This window comes from Calliphora vicina, chromosome 2 (genome assembly GCF_958450345.1).
Source record: "Calliphora vicina chromosome 2, idCalVici1.1, whole genome shotgun sequence".
NCBI classification, from domain to species: Eukaryota; Metazoa; Arthropoda; class Insecta; order Diptera; family Calliphoridae; genus Calliphora; species Calliphora vicina.
In genome coordinates this window covers 141,911,941-141,925,305 of record NC_088781.1, presented here as the reverse complement: position 1 = coordinate 141,925,305, position 13,365 = coordinate 141,911,941, and the positions used below count along the sequence as shown (strand labels likewise).

The 13,365-nt window shown below is 26.5% G+C and overlaps 1 protein-coding gene across 1 annotated transcript in view; it reads left to right on the top strand.

Annotated features, from left to right (window-relative positions):
- Nucleotides 1-13,365, top strand: part of LOC135952413 (scavenger receptor class B member 1) — a 46,629-nt gene that overhangs the window by 581 nt on the left and 32,683 nt on the right. The gene's annotated exons all lie outside the window — the stretch shown is intronic.

Here is a 13,365-nt window from a genome sequence, read left to right as displayed (position 1 = left end):
GGAGGTTCTTTAAAAGCTTAGAAACAAGATTTTATAAAATGTTTAACAAATACAACAAATCATACATATGTCTGATACAACAACAAAATACATTGACTAGCATGAATTTTGTTGTTGCAAGAGTTAGGTTTTTGACAATTACGTCTCGTCTCTATGTTATTCTATGGTCTTTTGTATATCGAAAACAAAATAACAAAAATTTCCAAAAATTATTTTTGTTTTCAATGATTGAATAGAGACGAGACACTCCGTATTATCAAACAAAAATACAACAAATCGTATGTCTGATACAACAACAAAATACATTGAATAAAATGTATTATGTATGTTGTTGCAAGAGTTAGATTTTTCACAATTAATTCTATGGTCTTTTGTATATCGAAAACTAAATATCAAAAATTTCCAAAAATTGTTTTTATTTTCAATGATTGAATAGAGACGAGACAAGAGTTAGGTTTTTCATAATTACGTTTCGTCTCTATGTAATGTTCGTCAAATGATGGAAAATTATATGGAAAACAAAACATCAAAAATTTCAAAAAACTGTTTTTGTTTTCAATACAAATAAAAAATTAAATCTATTACAAAATTTTTATGTGTTGCTTTGCCTTTTAAAAACAATAAAATTTTCATGAAAACAAAAACAAACTTTTTATATTTTGTTTTTGTTTTCCATATAAAATTGGAGCCGGGATTTAGAAAATAAGACCTTAATTATCTGCACAATATGAAAAGTTTTAAGTCTTTTCGTAATTTTTTGTAACATTTCTAAGTAATTAAGCAATTAATATACATAATTTGAATGTTAAGAAACTTATGATCTTGGAGATGAAACGTAGAGCCGTATCGTTGGTTAAATGTTGCTTTGTTAACCAAACGCTAGTTTGGTTCAATGGATGTACATTAATCTATTTATTCCACTATAATCATCAAATGTAGTTTAAAGATTTGAAATTATCTTTGTGAAAAAATAAGTATTTATACTTGCACATTTTGCTTTCTAATCAAGAATTATTTGCACATGTACATATATAGATATTAGGGTAATAACTTCTCATGGGCATTATTGTCTTTTAAGTTAATTTGTTGGAAAGCGATTTCTGAAATGCTTTTAATACATTTTAATATTGACTAAAGGTATTGAGAGCGATTTCGAAATATTTCGTTTCGTTTAAATACCGGTATTCATTAATATGGGTAATATCGTTTCGCTATTAAGTTCAGCAAAAAGTATATCCATATCGGAAACTGATTCTTAAGCGTATTTTTTATTGAATGAACGATTGAACATAACTATCATAAAACTAAATGGTACTATTTGATACAGGCGCGGATCCAGGTCAACCATTTGGGGGTGGGGGGGATAATTAAAATTTGTTCTACATTTTTCTTTTTATTCCTTTTTTTATATGAAAACTTCTCGGTTTTGGGCGGGGAAATTTCCTATTTCACCCCTTCTGGATCCGCGCCTGATTTGATACCATAAAATATATGAAAAACTTATTTTGTTGTTGCTATTTTCTTGCAATATAATGTAAATTAACCAAATCGAATTGCTTAATTTGTCTCGGTCTGAATGGGATATTATATAGAAATTGAATGAAAACATTTTTTCTTCATACTGTTTTGTTTTTGTTTAGCTTTTAATCATTTACAAATTGAATTGAAAACAATTGACTTTGTAATAGATTTGAAATGAAGAAAAATTTATTGATTCAATAAGGACTTAATTCTATAAATAATTAATTCAATACGTTTGAAGTACTAAGGAATTATGCCTAATTATTAATTCGTAATTAATTATTTAATGGAATGGTTAAGAGAAATTATTTTATATGATTCTGAAAATTTCATTAAGAATTAATTCTTTTGAACCTTTGATCTCGGATTCTTAGTGCTGTTCATAAATAATAGTGCAATATATTAAATGAATGGTATTCCGAACGCCCTTTCGTTTTATTTTAAGGTATACTAAGATGAAGAGTATTTAATAATGTATTTGTGAAAAACTGTTTGAGCGTGAAAAATTATTTTTAGGAACTGGACTTGTTTTGTTCTTTAGTACCTAAAACTAATTGAGGAAACATGTTAAGACTTTCGGATAATGGAAAAACGGGACAAAAATTTATTAAAGCTTGTAAAATTGTATAAAAATATTAGTTTTTGATTTTTAAAAAGATTTTAAAATTTAAATAATCTGTTTATGTTATTTCTGCATAAAATTATATTTATAACAAGAAATAAATTATTAATATGGAATAGAAAATATGTGGAAATAATTTATTTATGTAAAAAATATATAAACAAATATTTTATATAACAATATTTGGGTTTTCGATGTGTGTTTTACATACAATTTGTAATTAATTTTATGCAGAATGAAAACATCTAAAAAAAAGATTATTAAATTTTTTTTAAAAATAAAGAAAAATGGGATCGATTTGCTGCTTATTTTGCCTCAATTAGTTTTAGAGCCTAGAACGAAGAAACACATTTTTATGTTTTCAAGACAAGTCTAATATACCTACCTACACACATATTTATTACAATTGGACAAAGTTTAAATTTCACTTGATTTCACAATTAATTTAATTATTTATACAATAGGTTTTTAGTCTTAATCTATGTTCTTACGTCAAGGGGTCAAAAGGGGCGCATGTGAATGAATGAATGGCTTCCCTTCCTTTGATAATGTAATATGGGTTTCAATTAAATTTTTTGTTTGTAATTCAAAATTTTAAAGTCTTTTTGTGAAATTTGAGTAACTATGTATGTACAATACACGAGTGTTATTATTGCGTGTGTTGATAATGAAATTTTATTACAATTAAAAAAAACTAATTCATTCATTGAGATTAAGACTACTTACTACATAAATAATAATTGTAAAATATTATGTGTAAGAAATTAACTGCAAAGCGGCAAGCAATCTCTGTATAATTTTAGTTTTTTTTATTTATTTTGTATATTTATTACTTAATGCTTCAAACTATGTTTTTTTTTGTTTTATTTATGATTGTTTCTTTTGTATTGTAAAATTTTAGCTGCAAGTATCTTTTGATGTGCAGGCACCAAGCGGTTTAGTTTAAGCATTTGAGTTTGAAAACTCAATGTCACAATATTTTTTCAAAGTTCTTTAACATTTTATTTATCAGTTTTTCAACATCCTTTAATAGTTATGGCGTTATATTTCATTTGATGTTTAAATCTTATGAACAAAACAATTATTTTAGATGTAAAGATTTTTGTAATACAAAATTATTTGATTTCTGTTATTTGTGTAAATATACGTGTCTTATGTATTTGTTTTCAGTTTGATGTTCTATTAATATATTAAAAATATTGATTTGTTTTTATTATTGTTATGTTACGATAAAATACAAGTCTTTGATAATATAATGGGATTTTGGTTTCTTTATTCTGGTTTTTTTGTTTTTATTTGAGTAAACGTAAAACGCAATTTCTTCTATTTTTTGTTGTGGTAGACTTAGTTCTGATGTACCTATTTCTAACAATTTTAAAGTCTAACGTATTTCTTTTTATACCCTTCAGCTTCGTGAGAAGGGTATATATAAGTTTGTCATTCCGTTTGTAATTTCTACATTTTTCATTTCCGACCCTATAAAGTATATATATTCTGGATCCTTATAGATAGCGGAGTCGATTAAGCCATGTCCGTCTGTCTGTCTGTCTGTCTGTCTGTCTGTCCGTCTGTCTGTCTGTCTGTCTGTCTGTTGAAATCAATTTTCTGAAGGCCCCAGATATCTCCGGGATCCAAATCTTCAACAATTCTGTCAGACATACTTTCGAGAATTTTGCTATTTAAAATCAGCAAAATCCGTCCATAAATAACGGAGATATGAGCAAAAATCCGAGACAACCTCTGAAAATTTCATCAAAAAACTCAATGTATTGCATGCTTTGACAAAAAAGCAACAAAACGTATGTTTTTGGATGTGCATGTTTTGCGTATTTTGTTTTTTTTTTGTTTTGTTTCTTTTGGCGTTGTTGTTGTTTTTTATACAACTAAACGTTTGTTTGGTTGTGTGTTGGTTTTTTTTGACAAAAAAGCAACAAAACGTATGTTTTTGGATGTGCATGTTTTGCGTATTTTGTTTTTTTTTTTGTTTTGTTTCTTTTGGAGTTGTTGTTGTTTTTTATACAACTGAACTTTTGTTTGGTTGTGTGTTGGTTTTTTTGACAAAAAATCAACAAATCGTATGTTTGAATGTGCATGCTTTGCGTATTTTGTTTTTCTTTTGTGTTTTGTTTCTTTTGGCGTTGTTGTCGTTTTTTATACAACTGAACTTTTGTTTGGTTGTGTGTTGGTTTCATTGCCTTGCGTATTTTGTTTTTGTTTTTTCTTTTGGTGTTCTGTTTCGTTTGGCGTTGTTGTTGTTTTTTGTGTTCTTGATAAATTTAGGATGCTGTAAGCTGAAAGTGGGCAATGTACATACATACCTATATACTAATTATAAAAAATAATAATGCATCCACAACAAAGGTGAAGGGTATATAAGATTCGGCATAGCCGAATATAGCACTCTTACTTGTTTTAAATTTAATTTAAATTGTTTGTTTGTGTACGTTAGTTCGTGTGCTCGTATGTATTAATAGTTTATGCTTTTGAACCCAGCTTATTTTAAAATGCTAAAGAAACACAGCTATTTCTTTTGATTATGGCTTTAATTAATGTTGAATTAAAAATATTGACACAAGTGAACAAAAAACAAACAAAAAAATAGAATTTAATTATGAATGTATGTAGGTTCTTAAATAAATAAATATTATCGGGGGATATTTTTAAGCTGCGATGCAATAAAAATTATATTCCAATTTATTTTAGCGATTAGAGTATGCAAATAAATTTCATGCATTTATTATTGGAAATTATGCCTAAAAATCTTAAGAATATGCATTTAAAATCACTGTTTTAAAACCCGTTCCATGAAAGAATTGAAATGATCTGAACATATTGTATTTAATAGTAAAATTAATACATTACATGGATATTAGAATTATATTAGAGTTCCTTAAGTCTATGCTAAACTGTATTTTCATTTTAAAATACGATCAAATTAAATTCAATCAAAGTACGTAGTAAAATCATTAGAAATGATTTTTGTAAAAAAGAAATAACAATAGGAACAGTTTATTTCCGCATTTGTCTTTAATAAATCAAATAGCTAAATAATAAAAACCCACTTACTCATCCATATACACGTTTAAAAATTTATAAAAGAAAAGAGGTATTTAAATTTAAATGACTTTATAAATTAATCTCACATACACACTAATCATACGACTATAGTATCGAATAGGGTCATTGACTTTTGAAGATTTTTGACAAAATATATTTTGAGATCAATTCATTTTTAAAGAATCTATCTGTAAAGTCTATGACAGTGTATAAAAAAGTTTCACTTTCAGAATTAAATATATTTGTTTTAATGACATTAAGCAAAGAAATAAACACAAGTTTACATTTAAATAAATACAAATCACTTAAAATGCAAAAAAAAAAATCATTTAACTGTCATTAAAGGAGAATTAAAATATGTGATAAAATAATTCTCAATCTTTAAACCAGCGTTCGGCATAAAGAGAACATGGAATATGGAACATCTAACCAGCTATTGATAGTGATTTTCGTTTCTTATTTGATAAAGTGTATGATCATCATTGACATTCGCTTTACATGTAGTTAAATAATCATGATCGGCACCTGGTGTCGGTCGGGCGCGGTTTAAACTTAATAACTGTTAATATTATTGGAGTAATTTTTTTTGATTAGAACATTCTATATTTTAATACAGCTTTTATTTCTACTATCCAAAATGATATAATGTGTTACACGTTACTTTAATAATATGTAATTATAATTTATTTTTTTTAATAAATCTTTAAACACGAGTTTGTAATTATTTATTCTTTTAAAAGTGTGTTGTATAACAACGCATTTTGTTTCGTGTTTCTCAATAAATGCTATTAATTTATAGTCATAACCTCATAAAAGGTTCAATTTTTTACAATTTTCTTTTTGATTTTTCATTTAAGTGAATTAGATTAGACATTAGCCGTAAATAAGTATGACTATTAAATTATTTGGAAGTGTTGAGGTGAAAGTGTACAATAGTTACATTTGTGACCGAAACATTTTTATTAGGTAATAAATTGCACGAATATAAAGGGCCTGGCTCACTAAATGCGAACGAACATTTTCTTTCTTATTTTATATTGAAAATAACAAATAAATTTGTTTTTTTTTTATTGTTTTCAATATAAAATAAGAAAGAAAATGTTCGTTAGCATTTAGTGAGCCAGGCCCAAAACTCTTTAATGCATATTGTTGCCAATTGTCTACATTCCAGTTCCTCTTAATTTTAGACGAAAATAAGCTTGATACTAATTCAGATTCTCCTTCAGCAAAATCAAATGGAGTACGAAAAGTTTCATCTAAAGAAAATCTTAATCAAACTAAAGCTAAAGAAAATATAATAAATAAAAATCAACTAAATATTTGATACTTTATAGAAAAATAAAAGTAAAAATCATGCATTTAAGGGTTAATTTTGAAAAAATTGTCTATAAATATTTCTTAAAGCCAAATATTTGATGAAAAACCCGTAACTATTAAATGAAATATATTTTAATTCTTTTGTTTCTTTTAACAACTTCTTTTATATTATTTGATACTGATTGATCTTACAAAAAACTTGTAAGAGTAAACAACGTTTGAGTAAATATTTGTCCTGTATTATCCTACCTTTAGTATCCCTGAGGGAATAAGATTGGAAAATATTTAGGTCAATGCCTCTTTTAATTTAGAGATAGCGGTGATTTGAATTCCGGAAAACCATAATTCCTGACAATATTTTTAACAATAGGCTTAAAAAGGTCTATTCTTGCTTCATTTTAACAACATTTTATCAGATTAATACAAAATATACAACAAACTAGGATAAGTCAAAGGAATATATGGGAGTTCCTTATTTGAATATAATGAATTTTGCGAGAATGTAAAAATGCACAGATTGCACAGTTTACGAGGCATTTTAGCGTTTACATTGTAATTTTAAAAAGTTCTGTTTCGAAGTATTTTTTCTTTCAGATTTTACTTAATCAGATTTTTCCTCTTAAATATTTTAATAAAATAAGACTTTATTAAATTTTGACTGCTTAAAACTACGAATGTGACAAAACTGGTCAAGTATTATAATATAAATCTTTTAAAAACATTGCACCAACAGTATTCTATAATTCTTTTAAAGAGCATTCAAAAAACTTTACTCGATTAATTTATTATAACTTAATTTCAATCCATTATTAACAGTAACACCTACATACATATGTATATATGTATCAGATCCATTAGCTGATTCATTGTAAAGAGTAAATTAAGGGTTAAACATTCTCTTCACACATTTCTTTTTCTTAAACAGTTTCTCACTTTAGTGCTTGATTTGCAAATTTATTTATTGTTTTTTTCAATTTCATTTTCATTATTATTTTTTATCTTCGTAACGTCATTTTGACATCCATATACATACATATTTATTCTCTTTAATATTCGTACATAAATACAGTGTAATTGTACATAAAGTTGTTTACATATATTCATATAAAGAACATATATAGTAAATGTTTTTAAATTTATAGAAAGAAGCTGTAACAAAAAAATTCTTTGCGACATCAAAATAATTGCAAATTGGTTGATTAATCAAAAATCGAAGCAAACAAGTATTTTAATTAAAATGTATTTTTTTCGAAACTCCAATATTTTTTTTTATTTTATGTACATATATTCATTTGAACAATCTAGAAGAAATCTAAAATAGTTTAAAGGTTATTAATTATTACGCGAAAATGAAATAAACAAAACGCAAAAAATAACAAAAATAAAATAAGAAACAAAAAACGTGTTCAATTTTGTTTGTATTTAACAGCTGATATTGAAAAAAAATATAATAAACAACCTAAAAAATAACTGTGGAGTTTCTATAATGTGTGAAGATTGGTTAATAATATTTATTGAGTTTGAAAAAATAACAATATTAATAATGCCAAAATCTTAAAAAAATAATAATAGATGATTTAAATATACATGAATAATAAATATACATGTGAATAGAAAAAATATGTTTATTTATATGTAGCAAAATACGTACATATGTATGAAGAAATCAAGTGCAAGCAAACTGGTTAGCCAACTTCTAGTATTTTATGTTTATTTATACATAAATATCTAAGTTGATCTTAGGCTATAGACTCAATTTGGTCTTGTCTTGAATTGGCTTGATTCGCTATTGCTTTAGGTGTTACTTTTGATTTAGTGTCTTTTATTAACACAGTACAACATTTTTCAGTTCATTGCTTTGGGACTCAATTCTGACAATTGCACGTGAAAGTAGACCCAAAAATAAGAACTTCTGCATCATTAGTTTTGTCAAGTTGGCTGCCGTATTAATTTAATGGCCATACGAATTTTTTTTCCTCAAGGTGGATTTTTATCACTTTTTCTATATTTTAGCACGGTTATATCTCGTATACCGTACGGAATATCTCTTTTGTGGCTGAAGCAAAGTTGTAGATATTGAATAGTAGAAAAAAAGTACGGAACATACCTACCCGAAAAAGGTGCATCCAGTGCCTTAAAAATCGCAAAAATGCCCATTTTTTTTAATTTTTTACCAATTTTTCACCTTTTTTGCTCAATAGCAGGATTACAAATGCAATTATGGACTGATCACCATGAAATTAGGTCGTGTGATTTGTGTCTATATAAAAGTAATTTATCATGAATTTTGTATGTATGTATTCATAATTGAATTTTGTATATATAAAATTTATTTGGAGCTAAATTTGTGTATATACATATATAAATAATACATTTATAACCGATAAAGTCCAATTTCGGGAGGACATTTGTATGGGGGCTAGGTGAAATAATGAACCGATTTCAGCCAATTTCAACAGTGTTCGTCCTTGGGCCGAACAAATTATATGTACCGAATTTGTTTATGATCGGTCCATAATTAGTCATAGCTCACATATAAGCTTCCGAAAATCACTTTAAAGTGAATAAATCTGTTAAAAATTATGGTATACATACAAAATTCATGATAAATTACTTTTATATAGACACAAATCACACGACCTAATTTCATGGTGATCAGTCCATAATTGCATTTGTAATCCTGCTATTGAGCAAAAAAGGTGAAAAATTGGTAAAAAATTAAAAAAAATGGGCATTTTTGCGATTTTTAAGGCACTGGATGCACCTTTTTCGGGTAGGTATGTTCCGTACTTTTTTTCTACTATTCAATATCTACAACTTTGCTTCAGCCACAAAAGAGATATTCCGTACGGTATACGAGATATAACCGTGCTAAAATATAGAAAAAGTGATAAAAATCCACCTTGAGGAAAAAAAATTCGTATGGCCATTAAATTAATACGGCAGCCAACTTGACAAAACTAATGATGCAGAAGTTCTTATTTTTGGGTCTACTTTCACGTGCAATTGTCAGAATTGAGTCCCAAAGCAATGAACTGAAAAATGTTGTACTGTGTAATTATTCATAGCTCCCATATAAGACCAGCACTTTAAAGTGTTAAAAATGATGGTATACATACAAAATTCATGATAAATAACTTTTATATAGACACAAATCACACGACCTAATTTCATGGTGATCAGTCCATAATTGCATTTGTAATCCAGCTATTGAACAAAAAAAGTGAAAAATTGGTAAAAAATTTTAAAAAATGCGCATTTTTGCGATTTTTAAGGCACTGGATGCACCTTTTTCGGGTAGGTATGTTCCGTACTTTTTTTCTACTATTCAATATCTACAACTTTGCTTCAGCCACAAAAGAGATATTCCGTACGGTATACGAGATATAACCGTGCTAAAATATAGAAAAAGTGATAAAAATCCACCTTGAGGAAAAAAAAATCGTAAGGCCATTAAATTAATACGGCAGCCAACTTGACAAAACTAATGATGCAGAAGTTCTTATTTTTGGGTCTACTTTCACGTGCAATTGTCAGAATTGAGTCCCAAAATCATGTGTTGTACTGTGTAATAAAAAACAGTTAAAGTTTGTTTAAAAAGATTTTCTAGAAATTTCCTTATAACTGCATAAAACTTAACACTGAAGGACGTTGAGTTTCAGTTTTTCATGTGAATCATGTTTGTAAGTAATTAATAAGATTATATTTCTTGTTACGAACAGAGCTAACTGTGTTTCCAGCTTCCATAGATATAAAAAGTGTTTAAAATGTATACACGTTTTTAAGAATTTGCAAACATTTGTGCTGACTAATGCCGGTTAATCAGTGGTAAAAAAGATAAAAGAACACATTTTATTTTTTTGGTGAATTTATTAACAAAAAATAAGTTCTAAATTTACGTTTTAATTATAGGATTTATAACCAGTTTTGTTCCTATTAAATCCCAGCAAAAACTTCTCTAATTTTAATTAACAGACAACAGAGGTTAGAGTATCCAAAACCGAAATCAGGTAAACTCCTGCGGTTTCGGTTTTGCGACAAACCGGTTTTTTAAATCGGTTAACCGGTTTTAAGGAAATATATTTTCTAAAGCTTATTTGAACATATTTTCGAAAAACATTAGTGAAAAATTCAGGGTAAAATTTAATTTATGATATAATTTTAGTCCGATATTTAAAACATCAAACTTAAAATTTTGTTGTTTCGCCATCTAAACGGGGTCCAATGCTTAATAAATCATTTATTTTACTAGGTTGGCTACCGATTCAAAACGGTAAATTGGATTTGGATTATTTTAATTTAAAATTATTTATGGAATATCGGTTACGGTATTTACAATTATATCGGTAACGGTAATTGCAGTTATTTCGAGAACGGTTGAGGTGAAAAGATATTTTATGAATAACTGTATCCAACTTTGATGTTTAATATTTCGCCATTTCAAACTGAGTCCATTTCAAACTGAGTCCAATACATAACAAAAATAGACCATACCAGACATGACATATCTCTGTTGCCACAATAATACTGACTCCGACTAGTTGCCATATTCTGGTTACGACATAGTTTTAGTCTTATATTTAAAGCATCAAAGAAGTATTTAAAGTTATTGACCTTAATTAGTTTCAGATTTAGAACGTTTATAGAAATTTGCTGCTGGGATAAACGAAATTATGCAATTTCTTTTGATGTTCACCATGATTCAACAAAAAGTTAAAAACAGCTAATTCATTAAGTGATTATAATTCCAAACAAATTAATATTCTTTTTTTTTTTAAATCGATTGAATATATAAAAAAATATACAACTCAAAGGATGGTACCAAAAAATAACAAGTTCTTTATTTACGTTGAAATTTGGTTTCTTTCATCAAGTAAATATTTCTGCAAATGTTTAGTTTACTTATGAGAAATTAAAAACAAAATTAACATCTATATCAAATTTATCTATATCAAATAATATTTCTTATTTGTTTAAAACATCTTAATGCACTGGCATTTTATTTCAAAATAAATAAAAAAAACTGGTATCTTTAATTGTATTATTAAAAATCGTTGGGAATAAATAGAATTTTACCTCATTATTATGTGTATATTCGTACTTATATATTTTAGCTAATTTACATAAATTGCCCAAATATAAACGATTTATATTAGTATTTTTAAAATCAAAATAAACAATTTAATAAACAGTTGAGCAAAGTAAAAGTATTTGATTATCGCATTTCTAATATCCTTTATTTTAATTATTATTTTGTTTAATTTATGTTTAGAATAATTAAAACCCAGCTAACATTCAGATTTGATATCGAATTGGGAGTTGTGTCCACTCAAACCTTTATTCAAATATCACATTTGATGATTTAATAATCATTTGAAAATAGTAAGGGGAATTAATTTGGGCAATTCATTTATTCTCAAATGTACAGGGTATTTATTCAGACAAATTCAGGAGTTTGACATTCGAAACAATTCTCTCATTGTTTTCAGTGTCAACTCTATACATAAAAAATTAATGAATTTTCATGTATTTGCCTGAATTCGCCTTGGGTGTGACAAATGCAGTGTTACATCACTCATAATTTCGTCACACCTCTTTCAGGACCTCTTTTTATTTGAACATATTAAGGTTTGAGAATAATTTGAAATTGATATATGATATCAAATTGAAAACCTAAACCTCTTTTTAAATTTCAGAAACCTTTGTAGTTATGTTTATCAATTGAACATTTTCAATTTTGTGTTTGTTGGGAAACTTAATTTAAACAAAGTCTTCAACAAATAATTTTCAAATTGCGCAGAAATTTTTTTAATTATGTGAAGAGCATTCAACCGGGAAAAAGCTAAAAATTTGCAAAATTGTTAAATACATTTACATTAAAGTTTTGCCAATATTTTATTATTCAAAAATCAATGATTTGCTGTGGGGAAAAGTGTTTGAAACTGAATTTTAATTTAAAATTTGTTTTATTTTAATTAAAATTGGCAAAAAAAAGCGGCAGTAATGAAATTTTTATTGAATTATTCAATTTTATTTAGAAAAAAGGTGTGGGTTTTGTCAAAAAAAATTTGTTATGAAATTTTTTTTGTTGGTACTTTTATTAAAAATATATTCAAATAGAGTATTTTTATATCTATAATTTTGCAAAAAAAATATAAACAAGGCATCCAGTTATAACTTGATTTTTGTATTTATTAAGTATAAGTGTAAGATATTTTACATTAGACTTAACTTAGACTAGATTTACAGGTATTTTATTATCCGCAATTGGTTAGCAAATCAGATTTTAAATATTGAGCTGGTTTATCCCGTTTATCCCATTTCGAAAACCCATACAAATTTGTCATTTTATCATCATATATTATTTTTTGTCAAAGATATTGAACAAATATGAGTAGTTTCAAAAGTAAATACATATTAATATAAAAGACCACAATAAATTTTGAATACTGTTAAAGAAATAATAACAATAATATTTAGAAAAAACCGGATAATAAAATGAGTGGTTTTTTTTATTGTGATCGATTGATTATTTATATTAAATGATCCGGTTTTGATACTCGTACTAATAAAATTTATTTTGGTTTCAAAATACTTTTTTTTATATGAATATTTATTTAGATTAGAACTGTGGGTATTTCACAAATTTAGACACTTAAGAAGCTGCATTCATTTTAAAGCAAATATGGAAAATTTATATAAACCAATATTGTTTATAATAAACATTAATTTAATTGCAATCATATAATGTTTGGAATGTTGTCATCCTCGTTCCGTTTTGCTTGTATAATTAGACCTGCCTATAAAACTCTAATTGGTTTAAATTTTTAGCTAATTAGGATATTACG